The following is a 17,649-nucleotide window of genomic DNA, read 5'->3' on the forward strand; positions in this document are numbered from 1 at the left end:
CCTTCTAGCCTTTCCCCGTGGGCCTGTGTGCCCATTTAGTCTTGTTTTGCTTTATGGGCCTGTCTAATCTTTGCCTGAAGGGTGAACATCAGGAGTCACTTCATTACTAAGCTAAAAGGGTGTCTGGGGGCCATACTCCTGGGGTTTCTCCAGTCTCTGTCAGACCAGTAAGTCTGGTGATTTTTTTTTTTTTTTTTTTTTTTGAGTTAGAATATCTTCTACATTTTCCTCCAGCTCTGTCTGTACCCTCTATAGTGATCCCTGTCTGAGCAGTCAGTGGTGGTAGCCGGGCATCATCTAATTGTGCTGGACTCAGTCTAGTGGAGTTTGTGGTAGTTGTCGTCCATTAGTCCCTTGGACTAATCTTTCCCTTGTGTCTTTGGTTTTCTTCATTCTCCTTTGCTCCAGACATGGTGAGACCAGTGGAGTATCTTAGATGGCCGCTCACAAGCTTTCAAGACCCCAGATGCTAGTTACCAAAGTAGAATGTAGAACATTTTCTTTACAAAATATGTTATGCCAACTGAGCTAGGTATTCCCCGAGACCAAGGTCTACACAGCCCTCTGTCCAGTAATCCGGCCCCTCAGGGGTTTTGAACATGTCTATGGAGCTTCCAAGGCCTTGCCTTTGACAAGCTGTGCTGGCTTCCCCAGTATTGTGTACTGTCTTACCCTTCACCAAAGTTACCACTAATCTATTGACTATTTAGTGTTTTTCGATCCTCACGCCTCCGCTCTCTCGTAACCATCAAAGATTGTTTGTTTTTGTGTGTAAACCTTTTGATGAGTTTTTATAGTAGTGGTCTCATACAATATCTGTCCTTTTGTGATTGACTTATTTCAGTCAGCATAATTCTCTCCAGATTCATCCATGTTGTGAGATGCTTTACAGATTCATCAATTCATCATTGTTCTTTATTGTTGCGTAGTACTCCATTGTGCGTATGCACCACAGTTTGTTTATCCATTCATCTGTTGATGGGCATCTAGGTTGTTTCCATCTTTTTGCTATTGTGAACAATGCTGCAATGAACATGGGTGTGCATATGTCTATTTGTGTGACAGCTCTTATTTCTCTAGGATATATTCCTAGGAGACGGCTTGCTGGATCGTATGGTATTTCTATTTCTAGCTTTCTAAGGAAGCACTATACGTTTTCCAAAATGGTTGTGCCATTTTGCATTCCCACTAGCAGGGCATAAGGGTTCAGATCTCCCAGCAGCCTCTTCAACATTTGTTATTTTCTGTTTTTTTTTTTTTTTATTTGTGCCAGTAATGCCAGGATGAGATGATACCTCATTGTGGTTTTGATTTGCGTTTCTCTAATGGCTAATGGCTAGTGATCCCAAACATTTCCCCATGTGTCTGTTATCTTCTTGACTGCCTTCCTTGGTGAAGTGTCTGTTCATCTCCTTTGCCCATTTTTTAAATGGATTATTTGTCTTTTTGTTGTGGAGGTGTTGGATTTTCGTGAAGATTTCAGAGACTAGACCTTTGTCACATTTGTCATAGCCAAAAATTTTTCCCAGTCTGTAGTCTCTCTTTTTACTCTTATGGTAAAGCCTTTTGATGAGCGTGTTTGATTTTTAAGAACATTGCAGTTATCTAGTTTATCTTTTGGAATTTGTGCTTTGTTAGTTATGGTTTGTATCCTGTTAATGTTGTGTATTAGGGTCTCTAGCGTTGACCCTTTTTTTCTTCTATGATCTTTATAGTTTTTGGTTTTACGTTTAGGTCGTTGATCCATTTTGAATTAGTTTTTGCATGTGGTGTGAGGTATGGGTCATGTTTCATTCTTTTGCAGGTGGACATCCAGTTTTGCCAGCACGATTTGTTAAAAAGACTGTGTTTTCTCCATTTGATGGACTTTGGGCCCTTGTCGAAGATCAGGTGACTGTAAGTGGATTGATTTCCATCTTGGTTCTCAATTCTGTTCCATTGGTCAATGTATCTGTCGTTGTACCAGTACCAGGCTGTTTTGACTACCATAGCTGTATTGTAGGCTCTGAAGCCAGGCAGTTCGAGTCCTCTTACTTTATTCTTCTACTTCAACAGTGCTTTACTTATCTGGGGCCTCTTCCCTTTCCATATAAAGTTAATAATTAGTTTTCCATCTCTTTAAAGAATGCTGTTGGTATTTGGATCAGGATTGCATTGTATTTGTAGATTGTTTTGGGTAGAATCGACATTTTCACAATGTTGAGTCTACCTATCCATGAACATGGTATGTTTTGTAAATATGTGGTTTTTTGTAAGTATTTTATTGAAATATGATTCACATATCTTACAATTCACCAATTTAAAGTGTACAATTTTTGGTATATTCGCAGAGTTGTGCAACCATCACCACATCAATTTTAGAACATTTTCATCACCTCAGAAAGAGACCCCCAACCTCTTAGGTATCAACCCCATCTCCTTACCCATGCTCTAAGCAACCAGTAATCTATCTTCTGTCTCAATAGATTTGTCTATTCTGAACATTTCATGTAAATGGGTCTTCTATGACTGGTTTCTTTCACTCAGTATAGTGTTTTCAATGTTCGTCCATGTTGTAGCATGTATCATTCCTTTTTTTATGGCTAAATAATATTCCATTCTGTGGATGGACCACATTTTGTTTACCCATTCATCAGTCATTGGGCATTTGGGCTTTTTACATCTTCTGGCTACTGTGAATAATGCTTCGATTAACATTTGTGTATGAATTTTTATGTGGATATATGTTTTCATGCCTCTTGGATATAGCTCTAGAGATGGAATTCTGGGTCAAATGGTAACTCTGTTTCACATTTTGAGGAACTGCCAAACTTTTCTGAAATATATAGTGAATATATGTGTGTGCATATGTGTGTGTGTACACACTTGCATTTGTACATGCTTGTTATATGAATACATTTGTGTATGTGCACAGTGTGAATTAGCCCTTCATAGGTTGTGGTAGTTTTTATTCCACATATTGAACCAGGTGGGGAGGGCATTCTTAGCAGGGAGATCAGCAGCAGCAAAAGCCAGGAGGTATGAGAATGAAAGGCAGAAGTGAGTTCTCTCTCTGGAAAGTTCTGGAAAGTGTCCGGGTCTAGAGCAGACCCCATGTTTGAGCCCAAATGGCTTCCTCCCACCTTCCCAGCTAGGGCCACCAAACCCATAGCATCTCATGCAAATCATATGCAAATCGCCCCGCCGCCATCACCAGCCCCGTGGTGCCCAGAGGAGTGGGAAGTATTCTCGTTTGGGTCCTTCCCTTCATTAATTTTCGAGCCGTAGTACATTACTTATGGATAATTAAGAGTGAGCTATTAATACAACATTTAATATTCAAGTGCAGCGAAGAGAGGAGAACTGTAAGTCACAGAATCCCAGACTACGAGACACTGTGGTTAGTTAGCAATGAGTTATTTTTTCTCCTTGCAGGTGCTCAGGACTCCTTGCATGGAAGTGTGGCCTGGGAACTTCACTTATCGATAGAATATGAAGAAAACCTTAAATCACCAAGAAATCCATTTGAAGGGCCCAGTGAGGACACCCGGACAGTAATTACACCCAGGAGTGTAACTGTCTCCATCAGGCATGTCCAGAAGCAGGACGGCCTGGTTGTCCCGGGGCTGGTGAGGGATTCATGGTGAGGTGTTTGCACAGAGGCAGAAACAAAGGAAGAAATGGGGAAATGTGAAGATTTCCGTCCACCTGGGTCAGGGGATGGGGCGGGGTGGGGGGGGAGGTGGTGCGGAGGCGTTGGCTAAAAGCTGAGATATAACCATGGAATTCTGATGCTGGAAGGGAACTTTGAGACCACTGCCTTAATTATAATGTTAGCTAATACCATTTCTAGATTTTCTGCTGAGTTCCCCAAAGTTAAAGAGGAGCACGGTAAGAGGAAGAGAGATCCGCGAATCTGGGAAGACCCAGACATAGTGTAGCACCTCGTTTTTACAGGGAAGGAAGCAGAAGCCCAGAGAGGGGCAGTGTCCAAGGTCATCCAGCAGGCCTGCAATGGCAGCCAGATGTGGCAAGGAGGGTGTGCCTTTTCTGGGATGGTCTCTTACCTGCCAGGGACTGTATGTATACTTTCCTCTAAACACTGTGTATGGCAAGGTCATTAGTCAAGGTCATCAATTCCATGTAAGTTCACAGGGCACCTGCTCACCTTCTCTGTGTTGGGTACTGGGGTAGGGGCTGAGATGAATTTGCCACAGCCCCTGTCCTCTAGGAGCTCAGAGTTTATTGGGGGATATAGATTCATATACAAATGTAGCTGTGCTATGGGCTTGAGACCCACAAAAGCCTGGGCTCACCAATAGCGAGCAAGTCACACTTTACATGGCCTGTGTGTCTCCTTTGAGTGTCAATAAACAGCCCCTTGGAGTTGGCATTATGATCCTCATTTTGAAGATGAAGAAACTGGGCTCAGTTCAGAGTTACAGAAGACCACACAGTAAACCATGGCAAAGGCCGCATTATTTATAATATAACCTGTTGGTGTCGAGTCAGTTCCAACTATAGCAACCCTATAGGACAGAGTAAACTGACCCATAGGGCTTCCAAGGAGCTGCTGGTGGATTAGAACTGCTAACCTTTCGGTAGCACCATAGCTCTTAACCGCTGTGCCACCAGGGCTCCGTTGTTTATAATAGTGGCTATTCATTCATAACATGTGGCAGGCAGTTGTATATACTGACTCATTTAGTGCTCACAGCAGCTGTGGGAGGCAGGTACTCTTATGATCCTTATTTTACAGACGAGGAGTTTGAGGTGTTGAGAAAGGTGTCGTTGCCCAAGGTCATGTAGCCAGTAAAGGGCATAGCCTGGATCTGAACGCCAGGTCCTTCTCTGCTAGACCCTAGGGAGACCCAAGGGATACCAGACCCTGAGGGAGAACCAACGTATTCTAATAGCTTTGTGAAGGTGGGGCCACGTCTACTTCCTTCTCTGTGCCTAGCCCTCAGTGCAGGTGCTCCCAAAAGACTTGTTGAATGAATGGAGGAATAGGGGAAGAATGTTAGCTTCCCTACCCATCCATGCATCCATCCACCCATCCACCCACCCATCTATCCATCCATCTATTCAACCATCCACTCATTCATCCATCCAATATTCAATCCATCTTTTCTTTCTCTTTCTCTCCCTCCCTTCCTTCCACTCATTCTTCCATCTTTCCATCATCTTTCTTCCTTTCTTCCATCACCCTTCCTTTCATTCATCTATCATCTTTCTTTCCTTCCATCCATTCATTATTGAATTCATTTATCTTATCCACCTTTCCTCCCTCCCTCCCTTCCTCCCTCTCGGACTTTCTTCTACCGTCATGTCTTCACATCATTCCTCCTTCCTTCTTTCCTTCTTGAATCCATTAGTCAATCCATTTATGTTACCTACCTTTCCTTCCTCCCTCCCTCTCTCAGATTTTCTTCCATCATCATTTCTTTGCATCATCCCTTCTTTCTTTCCCGTCATCCATCCGTTATTCAATCCATTTATCCTCCCCTAATTCACTCCCTTCCTACCTCCTTCCCTGCCTTTATTCTTTCTATTCATCCATCAGTCCTTCTACTCTAACCTCCCCTCCCCCCCGGCACTGCTGGGGAAAGTCATTGCCTCCCTGATACCTTCACCCTGCACTTGCTCCATTGCCTTGCCCAGTGCCCATCAAGGCCTGTCCTGGGACTCTCAGCCCAGGGCTCAGTGGGGACACCTTTTTGTATTTTCTGTCCAAGACATCTTACTACAGTAGTCTCTCCTACTCGCTTGTAGCAACAGGAAGACCTCATGAAGTCAGACCATCCCAACTCACCCTCCCAATATGATGAAAATCCAATCAGCCATGTGTTTGCATGATGAAGTAACAAATTTAATTTTATTTACATGGATAAGAATGATTAAACTCCAGCAGCTGCCTAGATATTTCTGGCTGCAGAGGCCAAAGCATCCAGGGAGGCCTTCCCCAGGGGAGGCAGACCTGAAGAAGCCACATACCTGGGGAAAGGACACCAGAGGGAGGCTTGAGTGAATTTATCCCCACCTGCTCCACCTCACCCTGCCCAGGCCTACTCCATGCAAATTACCCGGGAGCCTCATTTGCATACACAGAAGCTCATTTCCATATCCCCCAGCTCTGTGAAGCTGGGTTGACAGCAGCCCCTTTTGTTTTCAAGGCCATCCAGGGATGTGCTCCTTCTCCATGGAGTTGAGGGGAAAAAGAAAGAAAGCGAGAAAAAAGGGAAGGGAAGGGGGGAAAGCCCCAAGACAAAGAGACATCTGGCCAACTGGAAGGAAAGAAAACGCTGCTGCCTGGAGCAGGGCCGCTGGGAGAAGCCGAGATGCAGGCATGGGCCCCAGGGCTGGCTGGGGAGCAGAGCTTAGAACTGCCATACTGGCTGAGGTCCCAGCCTTGTCATGCACTTGGCTCTGGGACCTCGGGCAAGTGACCGTGGGTCTCCATACCTCCATTTCCCCATCTGGAAAATAGCAGCCGTCAAGTCACACCAGCATCCTAGGGTTGCTCGAGAATTCCACAGGGGCTGCGTGGACAGCGCCCCACACACCCAGCACACGGCAGCCCCTCTGCCCCAGCTCCTTTGTTTATTCCTGCTGCAGACCCACTGGGCCTTGTCCAGACCCTACACCCCAGGCGGCCAAGGGCTGCAAGGGGCCAGCAGGCGATGCTCGGCTTGACCTCTTTTGTGGTGTCCACTCTGACTCTGCCCTGCACCTTCCCTTCTCTGGGGCTCCATTTCCCCAAGGTGGAAAGACTAGTTCTCCCCTCCTTCTGAAGTGTTTAGCTCGTAGTAACAAATCTAACATGTACAGTGACGATGTTGATATGAATATTAATACAGTATATATAAGCGAGAAGAGATGGTCCCTGGGTGGCACAAACAGTTTCCACTTGTCTACTAACAGAAAGGTTGGTGGTTCGAACCCATCCAGCAGTGCTGAGGAAGAAAGGCCTGGCAATCTGTATACATAAAGATTACCTATGGGACCAAGAAAACCATATGGAACAGTTCTACTCTGTAACACATATGGTTGCCATGAGTCGGAATTGACTTGATGGCAGTGGGTTTGTTTTTTGGTTAAGTGAGCAAGAATCCTGCACTGCTGCAGGCCCTCTACCGACATCTTTTTGTTTTATCGTCATTTTACTATTATCTCCATTTTGAGGAAACTGAGGCCTAAACTGAACCTTGGCCTGTGCTCTTCACAGCTTTGTTCTGCTTTGGGGAGAGCTCGCCCATGGCTCCCTCCTCTTCCCCTCCCTGCCAGGGTAGAGCCCACCCACAAAGCAGTCCTCAGGCACCCCCTGTGGGGCAGTGCATTGATGGGGAAGCTGGCACTAGGTGAGATGATAGGGCTGGGTCCTGTCTATCTGGGTGAGTGACCCTTGCCTAGGGGGGCCCTGGTTTAGACAGGGTGGGCCCTGGGCCCTGGTGGGTAGGAAGTTGGGGTAACTTGGGGGTGGGAAAGAGGCATAGATATTTGATCCTGCATCTCACCCCTGGCTTATGATCCCCAACCTGGCCCCTCAATCTGTTCCTGACCCCACTCTTAAACCGTCTGCTCTCCTCTTCCAGGTTCCTGGACAGTGAACGTGGTGCAAAAGTCCTGTGGCCCACTCTCCCTGGGGTCTTCCTCCCGTTCTCAAACACTTGATTGCATTGTGTGTGTGTGTGTGTGTGTGTGTGTCCCCATGGGCAGGAAAAACATGCTTCAGTGCATGTATGTGTGTGTTCATGTGTTTGCAAAGGCCTTGTGTTTTGTATGTGGTGAAGCACATGGGTTCTGCTGCCAGCCTGCGTGGGTTTGCATCCCAGCTCTGGCAGTTACTAGATGTATGACTTCAGGCAGGGCACTTAACCTCTCTGAGCCTCAGCTTTCTTATCTGTAAGTTGGGACGATAATAGTATTGAGGTTTAACGTGATAGTTGAATGAATGAATACAGGTGAACTACTGCGAATGGCATTGGGTCCATAGTAATCTATCTTTAGGAGTCCCTGGGTGGTACAAATGGTTAATGATCTTGGCTGCTAACCTAAAGATTGGAGGTTCAAGTCTACATAGAGGTGCCTTGGAAGAAAGGCGTGGTGCTCTACTTCCAAAAAACCAGCCTCTGAAACCCTATGGAGCACAGTTCTACTCTAACACAAATGGGGTCATGAATTGACTCAACAGCAACCGCTCTTTTTTTTAACCTCTCTGTAAGAGTTAGCTGTGACAGTGATTGTGTGTGTGTGTGTGCATGAGCGTGTGCAGCGAATGGGTCCACAATCTTATGTGAGCAGACACACCTGCACTTCCCACATGCGTGTTCACGTGTGTCCATGCGGACATGTGACTGCACACACATATGTGGGCTCACGCCCGTGTTTTATGTACCTGTGCGCATTGCCTATGGAATGTCCAGGCGTGATGACTGGTCAAACCCAGTGGACAAAAGGTGATTGTCAGATCTGGCTTTGTGGCTTGCTTCAGACTTTTCTTATCAGTGCTCATTAACTTGATTTATACCTTCACTTGGGTGGAAAAGTTTGTTTAAGTTTGTAGGGAAATAGAACTCGCTCCTTCTGCAGGGAAGTATTAACACTTGCCTCAAGGCCTGCAAAAAAAAAAAAAAAGTCTTCTTTCTCTCTCTCCTTCAAGCCTGGAATCAGGAACAATGTCCCCCAGGCAGGAACTAGAGTGCCATGTGGTCACAGCAGGCTGGCAAAACCCTTTGATGGGCTGGTAACTCTGCTGCTATCTGCAAGGTTGGCTTGGGGAGCCTCTCCCTGGGCCCATCTGGGAACCACCTCCCTTCCAGTGCACTCAGAGGCCTGGGGAGGTGTCTGAAGGTCTTGGTTTGGCCTCAGTCCTCTCCCCAAGTATTTTCACTCTGTCCCTAGGTTCGCATTGCAGTGTTAAATTTAGCGACATGCAAAGCCTTGAGTAACCCCAGATGATTCATCTTTCCAGCCCTGGCTCCCGCATGGGATCTGGGGACCTCTCAGAACCTTTTTGGAAGGGATAGAATCGGAATGATCAGGAGAGTGATCAGAAGGGGAAAGGGGCCCTCAGGTCCTTTTCGGACTCCCCCTGAAATACCTCCCAGTTCTTAATCATCTCTCTTCCCCAGAGCCTCCAGACCACCTGGTCAGTGGTACCTTTTTTGATAAGATACACCTGATGCTAGGACAGGCATACTTAGCTAGAAGTTGTAAGATGCGAAGTTGAGACCTGGCTCGCTTTGGATTCTCTAGGTGATTTGGAGCAAGACCCTTTGGCACTGTCGGCCTCAGTTTCCCCACCTACCCAAGGGGCTTTTGGTTCCTCCCCCGATTGTTCCTTGAGGGTATTCTGAAGATTAAATGGATAGGAGGGTATTTTTGATCCGTGATTAGCTATGTCTTCCCTTGAGTTTCCCCAGAAGCCCTAGCTCTAGAAATCTTTGTTGATTAATCTGTTGCTGGGGATGAGGGCCTGGAAAGGGGATCTTAGCTTTTGTTCCTCCGAGCCTTGCAGACACATAGAAGGTGCCAAGCAATTGGCGGTTGAATGGACAACATCTTCCAGGGGTGTTAAGTTTTGGAATGTGGCCACCCAAGGTCATATCAGCTAGGACCAACCAGTAGCACTTCTCTCTGCTGTGTGGGCACAGACCCTGGGGGTGGCCCAGGCCACCAATGTGCAAATCCTGTGTGTGCGTGTTGAGGAGACAGGGGGTGAGGGATTAATACTGCAGTGATCACACTGCCACTCGAGGAGGTCGCCTGTTCCCTAGGAGTCTGGCATGGAAGCCATTGGGCCAACTGGTGTCGGGTGGGGGGGCAACCTGACACCTCTGAACACTTGGTCCTGTCACTCCCAGGGGAATTTGGTAAGTGGGTGGGTAATGTGGTTGGGTACATGCTGTGCTGGGCTGCCGGGAGGTGGGGAGTTGGTACATTCTTTGTGAGTCTAGCATAGTGCCAGGTATATCGTAGGTAGGCCATAGATATTTTTGTATGAATAAACAAAGGGATTTGCCCCGACCTCAAACCTAAAACTATTTTCCAGTCTTCCCCAGCTCAATACATGTTCCTATCATGACCCTCAAAACCGGAATCTAAAAATCTGAGAGTCATCTTTGATTCCTCCCATTGGCTTGCTTCCCACATCCAGCCCATCCTCAAGACCTACAATTCGACCTTCAAAGGGTCTCCTGAACCCACCATCTGTTTGCTGTCTCCCTCACCACCATCTCTCACCTCACTGCCCGCAACAAACACCCCTTTGTGGGTCTACTTGTCCATGTCCTCCCTGGCTCCCACCACCTCCTCTCCACCCAGGAGCAACAGTGACCTTTGCCAGGTAGCGAGGTCATATCAATCCTCTGCCTTATAAAACCTGTAGCTTTTAAAATAAAATACAAGCTTCTTCCATTGACCTGTAATGCCGTCTTCTTCTCCTTACAATGCCTCAGCCCTATTGCTCTCAGTTCTGCTCCTTAGACATGCCAAGCATGAATAGGCTCCAACTTCAGGCCTTTCCTTAAACTGTTCATTCTTCTTTGTATTCTCAAAGTTTGTCCCTTCCCATATGGCAGATCTCACCACTGTTCAAGGTATTTTCCTTACCTCCTTAAGGTTCTTTCTTATAGTCACTACTGATATTAAGTTATGGGGACATACCTGGGATAGAATTGGGATGAAGTGGGTGGAGATGGTTGGGATGACCTGGGAGGAGGAGAGAGGCACTCTTCCCTGGGATGGGTTGTTTGTTCATGTAGTCTTCCATTAAACTATCATCCCTCCCTCCCTCCCTCCCTCCCTCCCTCCCTCCCTCTCTCCCTCCCTCTCTCCCTCTCTTCCTCCACTCATTCAATACCCATCCAACATACATGCATACATCCACACCATGCATACATCCACTCACTCGTCCTTCCATCCATCTACCCAGCCACCCAGCCACCTAGCCATCCAACCACCCATGAACTCACCCACCCACCCACTCTCCATCCATCTGTCCATCCACTTACCCATACATTCATCTAATATTTATTAAGATCTTTTTACTTGACCTGGCCAAGATGTATAATCTTTCTGGACTGCAGTTTTTCTCCTGTGGAATGGGACACCACCACCTACCTTATGGGCCTGCGGTGAGAATCACAAGAGACGATGTGTGCACAGTGCCTAAGGAGGTGCCTGGTATATAGAAAGGGCTCAATCAACAGTGCTCTCAGAATCACTGGAGTCAGCACCCGCTTCTTCAATCTCATGTGCTTTTAGAGTTCATTCCTATAGGGCTTTGTCACATCACACCATGCATGCAGAAGGAGAGGGAAGGGCTGCCTCTGAGGTGACCCACAGCCTGTGGGGAGAAGGCAGGTATAAGGGCAGCCTGTCCCCTTGCCCTGGTAAAGGGCAGAGAGGGAAATTTATGAGGGCCAGGCTGTGTGTGGAGTGGGGACTCCTCACTCTTTCTTTGGCTTTCCCCATCTCTCTCTCTCTCTTCTTTCTGTCTCTCCTCGTTGTTCCTTTCTCTCTTCTCTTCCCTTACTTTCCCTTTCCTTCCCTCTCTCTCTCTCCACTCCTGCTCTCTGTGTCTCTCCTTTCTCCTCTTTCTCTTTTAGTTTCTCCTATCTTCCCTCTCTCTTCCTCTTTTTCTCCTTCTCTTAGAATCAGTTGGAGTTGCCGCCCCCATCAACTTGGGCTGGCTGCCTCATAGATCACACAGTCACATTCTTAGAACCTTATGGTAATTGCATAATCACAGCTGAGCCTCTGAGGGCCTAGGGAATAGAGAACAATGGGATCTGAGAACTGCAGAGTCAAGAATCCTGAAATCTAAACACCCTAGAACCCCGGAATCAGGGCTTGTCAAATCTCAGAAAACAGTAGCACTTTGAGATAGTAAGATTTTTGAATCTCAAAGAAATGACGTGCTCATGACTATCTCCCATGATAGTTACCAGTTTCAATGCCCCAGCCCTTGTATTACCACCACCTTCATTTAACAAATATTTATTGAACGCCTACTATGTGCCAGGCACTGTTCTAGGCCACTTGGGATAAATCCATGACCTAAAGAAGCAAAAATTCCTGCTCTCTGGACTTCACCCTGGAGTCCTTGAGTGGTGCAAACAGTGTTTGGTTGCTAACCAAAAGGTTGGAGGTTTGAGTCCACCTAGAGGCACCTTGGAAGAAAGACCTGGTGATCTAGTTTGAAAAACTTAGCCATTGAAGACCCTATGGAACACAGTTCAGCTTTGACACACACGGGGTCACCATGAGTGGAAGTCCACTCTGCAGTAACTGTTTGGTTTTTGCTTTTGATTTCACCCCAGGGAGGGGCAGAACCACAACCCATAGCAAATGATGTGGCAGGTTAGAAAGAGTCAAGTGCTATAGATTCTTGGCCCTCACTGAGTACCACCTGTATTATTTACTTAATACTTTTCCTTAAATCAAGTCACCCTAAACACGTAAATATGTTTTTAAAAGAGAACTTTAGATTGCTGAAATGAATGGAAGACCAATACCAGTGGCCGCCAACAGAAGGTGTCAGCCAAAATAAACACAGTGAACACAAAGTGCCGTATGAGAAATCTGGCTTGGTGCTGTTGCTTGCTTCTTCTTTTGTACTCTCTTTGTCATGAAGGGGAACTGGCAAGTTCTGGAGCCACCAAAGACAGATAGATAACTGTAAGAAGACAAAGAGAATGGACAAGGAAAAGATGGTATTGAAATTGCCTTTTGCATGTCCCACTAAAGTCCTCCCACCTGGCCTCAGCCTGCCTTTCCAGGGTCCCTAATTATTTGTGTGACCTTGGGCCAGTCATGTCCCTCTCTGAGTCTCAGTTTCCCCATCTGGAACAGGAGAATCATGAAAGTACCTTCCTCTTGGGGTTGTTGTTACTGTTGTTGTGTGCCATCAAGTCAATTCTGACTCATAGTGGCCCCATGTGACAGAGTAAAGCTGCCCCATCGGATTCCCCAGGCAGTAATTTTTGTGGAAGCAGATTGCCAGGTCTTTCTCCCACAGAGCTGCTGGGTGGTTTCAAACTGTTGACCTTTCGGTTTGGAGCCAATCGCTTAACCATTGCTGGACCACCAGGGCTCCTTGGGGTTGTCGTGGGGATGGATAAAGTAAGTGCTTGAGGTGGGCTGAAGGGTTATTAATCTCATTGCCCCCTGTTCCAGGCCCATCTGCACAGCTGGTGCTAGGCTGTTTGTGTGTGGGGGGCGGGGGGGTGCTCAGGCCCAGCCCCATCCTAGCCACCACAGCCCTGACGCCTTCTCCTTTTCCTCTGGAGCCAGCTGGAGCCCAGGTAGGAGCCAGCCACCTCCTCCGGGCTGATCCACTGGGACAGCAGCTCCAGAGCAATTTATGGTCCTGCAGTCGCCTCCTTTTTGATTCCTTCCAGCAGTGAGGCGCTAGCCTAGCCCAGCTCTATTTCATGTTCCTCAAGATTTAGGGTCCCACCATTTCTTCTCTAGGTAAATCGGGCCGAAGGGAATTTTAATGCGGTTTTATCAGCTATATCACAGTCGCTTTACTTGGCAGGGGAATTATGGGTGAGGTTGGCCAAGTGCTCAGAACAGGCGATAAACTCCCTATGTCTTTATTCTCTGCAGACTGTGGGGAAGCCTCCAGTTCAGATGGCTTTGAACTTCCCTCATCCATGCCTGTTGTTGTTGGTAATTGCCATCGAGCGGGCTCTGACTCGTGGTGACCCTACGTACAAGGTAACAAAACGTTGCCTAGTCATGAGCTGTCTTCACAGATCAAGTTGGTATGTTTGAGTCCACTGTGCAAAAACTGTGTAGTGCCTTCCAAGCTGGGGAGCTCACCTTCCAGCACTGCATTGGATAATGTTCTGTTGTGATCCATGAGGTTTTCATTGGCTAATTTTTGGAAGTAGATTGCCAGGCCTTTCTTCCCAGTCTGTCTTAGTCTGGAACCTCTGCTGAAACCTGTCTACCATGGGTGACCCTGCTGGTATTTGAAATACCGGTGGCATAGCTTCCATCATCACAGCAACACGCATGACACCACAGTATGACAAACTGACAGACAGGTGCTGGCTTGTACTCCTAGACCTTTCAAAAGATCCTGAGACTTCTCCAGGTGTGGGAGGTGTGGTTCATTCATTCATTCATTCAACAGGTATTTAACATGAGCCTGCCCTGGGCCAAGTGCTGGAGATACTGGTATGAACAGGCATGGTTCCTGCCCTCCTGGAGTTCACACTCCTGTGTGTAACAGGCTTTGTCTCAGGAAGCCCGAGTGCCATGAGATCCCCAAGGAAGTGCCTGGTCCAGCCTGGGAAATCCAGGCAGGCTTCCTGGTGGTGGTGATGGACATATGAGTGGAGTTACTGAAGGACAAAGAGGAGTTGTCCAGGGTTGGTAGCTGAGGACAGGGGAGGAGTGGAAAGAGTGCAGAAGGTGACACATGGAGGGAAAAGATCTGCAAAAGCCCAGGGTGGGATGAGGGCGAGTCCCCTGGAGAGGTGGCTAGAGCCCTTTGTGGCTGAAGTGGAGTGTCAGCGGGAAGTTGGAGAGTTGAGACTGGGCAGCAGGGAGCAGGGCCTCAGGGCGAGGCATGGGACTGTGTCTTGAAGGCAAACCACGTAGGGAGGAAGCACCAGACAGAGAGGGTCATGGTCAGCTGTGAGGAGGAGGTTGGAGGGTCAGAATGGACCTAGGGAGGGGAGTGAGGAGGCTGCTGCCATGTCCAGAGAGAGGAATGAGTTGGGATGGAGAGAGATGGGCACACTGGAAACACAAAATTATGGGGTGGGATCCCCAGGACCTAGGCACGGGGGAACAGAGGGTGTCTGGTGTGCGAGTATAAGTGGGATCGGGGGCCTTGACCTCAGACCTTCAGAGGCATATGGAAGGTGAGGGTGACCACAATTTCAAAGAACAAGGTGGTGCTGAACCTGGTCTTGCTGTGTTTGTGTTTCTTGGACCACCCTGACAGGGAGATGAGCAACCTCTTCAGTCTAGACAGGCAGCCTTGCTGTCCCACATCCACCTCACTTCCTGCCTGTTTCCCACCAGGAGAAGGGCCCAGGCTGCCCTGCAGCAGAGGCTCATGGGAAGAGGGAGGAGAAGCCCCTTCTCAGTTCCAGGGAGGGAGGCGGGAGTATGGGGGTCACAGGGCCCTGGCAGGCAGAGGTGGTGGATGGGGATGGCCCTTCTCCTGTCTCTCAGTCCAACCCTCTGGTTTTGCTGTTGTGGGCTCCAGTGTTTTCTTTTGTATAATGAAGACCCTATGTTTCTCTCTGCAATGTAAGCCTTTTCCTCTCATGTATCCTTTCTCTCTTCTTCCCTCCCTATTCTCTCTCTCCATTCTTCCCTCCTTCTGTTATTTGTTTTCTCTCCCCTTTCCATCCTTTCTCGCTCCCTCCTTCCTTCTTTCCTTCCTTCCTTCTTTCATTCCCCCCTCTCTCTCCTTCCTTTCTTTTCTTCCCTCCCTCCTTCTCTCTCACCCTCCCTGTTTCCCTCCTTCCTTCTATTAAATGCATACTTCTTGAACATTTTCTATGTGCCAGGTACTGTACTAGGCACTGGGAATACAGCACAGAACTAACCTGCCCTCCTGGAGCTTACATTCTAGTAAAAGGAAGGCCAACAATAACAAGATAAGTAGGTAAAAATGTATAATACCTCAGAGAGTGATAAGAATAAAGCAGAGAAGGCTGGAAAGTAGCATTGAGATGATCAGCTCCCCAGGAGAATGGCTAGCCTGAGTTGGTTTGTATCATGCTCACACCTGGTCTTAACTTCCACCTCACATGTGTGCCTTCATCGATGGTCTCTGCTTTAAAGCTTTCTATAAATGCAAGCATCCCATATGTAGATCCCGTGATTGCTTTTTTGGCTCGACCTCCTCTTTTGAGACTGATCCTTGTTGATACGTGATGCTCCAGTTGACACACTGTCACCGCGATGGAGGATTCCGGAATATGAATATGTCACTACTCATTGAGTCACCTTCCTGATGATGGACATTGAGGTTGTTTCCAATTTTTTTCTCTTACCACCCAAGCTGTAGGGACATTCTTACAGCAGTTGACACCCCCAGCTTGCAGTGTTTTCAAAAAGCAAAGCACCGGCAACAGAAAACCAATCACATCTGTTAAATTGCCCAATGTGGCCTACTGTGATGACGATAAAAATACAGCTCACAGGTACTGAGTGCTTGCTTCATCCCTGGGCATTTCCGAGCCCTTTAGCCTCTGGTCTCCATTTGTCTTTGGAGTCTAGAAGGCAGATCCCAGCATTGTTCCTGTGTAACATACATGAGCGTGGACCCCAGAAATGCAAGAACAACTTCCACAAGGACACCCAGCTAGGGAGGAGGAGCTGGAAGGCCTTCCGAACTTACCATTGCCCTGTACTGCCTGGTCTGCCTCCCCCACCTCCCTCCTCCACTCTGCTCTGTCCAGGGTAGCCATCATATCCCTCAAACTCTCCCTACTTGGCCCTGACTCTGAGCATCCCTACCAGAATTTTTTTCCAGGTCTCATCTCCAATGCTGCCTCTCAGGACCCTTCTTGGACCCTTCCCTGTTTTTTTCTTCACAACACTTACTATACTTCTGATGAATTAATCATTTGGTGATGGTTTCATGTCTGTGTGTCCCATCAGGGCAGGTTCTTGATCTGGTTCATCTCTATATCCTTAGGACTTGGCCCTGCAATGGCACATAGTAGATGTTCAATAAATCATCTGTTGATTGAGCACTTGCTCCGTGCCAGGCCCTGGGCTGAAAGCTGTACAGATAGGATCTCATTTTTCCTTCACAGTTATCTCTTGAAGTGGGGGGTACGGTCTTCATTTTACAGCTGAGGAGGAGAGGGAGACTCCGAGATGATGAGTGATGTGCCCAGAGTCACACAACAAGAGCGAGTAGAAGCGGAGTTTAAATCCGGGTCTGCCTGTCTCCATTTACCACTTCCTTCCTGTGTCTCTCCACACATAGAGCTTGGAGACCCAGTTGCCATCGAGTCAACTCCAGCTCATACTGACCCTGAGTGTGTGCTAAAATAGAACTGTGCTCCACAGGGTTTTCGGTGGCTGATTTTTCAGAAATAGATCTCTCTAGGCTTTTCTTCTGAGGCGCCTCTGGGTGGACTTGAACCTCAAAACTTTCAGTTAGCAGCCCAGCACACTAACCATTTGCACCACCCAGGGACTCCAGAGCTTGGAGATGACCTTTTACTTCACCAAAGGGGGAACTGAGGCCCAGAGAGGGACCAAGATTTTCCTAGCGTCTCATGACATGTCAGCAGAAGGCAAGGCCACAGTCCCATCATCTCCTGGACTCTGAGGCCAGTGTGCCCCTGGCCACACTACCCCAGGATCCACTGCCCCATCAGAAAGCAGGCGACATGTGTCTCATCGTTCTCTGAACGTTGGGGACCAGTTGCTGGAGATGCAGCCCAGAAGGAAAAGCTCCGAGGAGCAGTTCGAGAGGCGTGGGTCCGTAATGTGTCTGTCACGGCGGCTGGACGCTCAAGATGGCTCCATTATCCAGGTCATCAGGCTGGAGTCACCAGGCGGAGGAAGGAGGGCCTGCTGCAGCCGGGGGCAGTCAGCTGGCCAGGCTGCGGGGGGCTGTGGGGCCCCGGGAGCTGTCACCGCTGACTGATGGATGGGGACAGCTTCCAGTCGCCCGCC

Source organism: Loxodonta africana, chromosome 19 (genome assembly GCF_030014295.1).
Source record: "Loxodonta africana isolate mLoxAfr1 chromosome 19, mLoxAfr1.hap2, whole genome shotgun sequence".
NCBI lineage: Eukaryota > Metazoa > Chordata > Mammalia > Proboscidea > Elephantidae > Loxodonta > Loxodonta africana.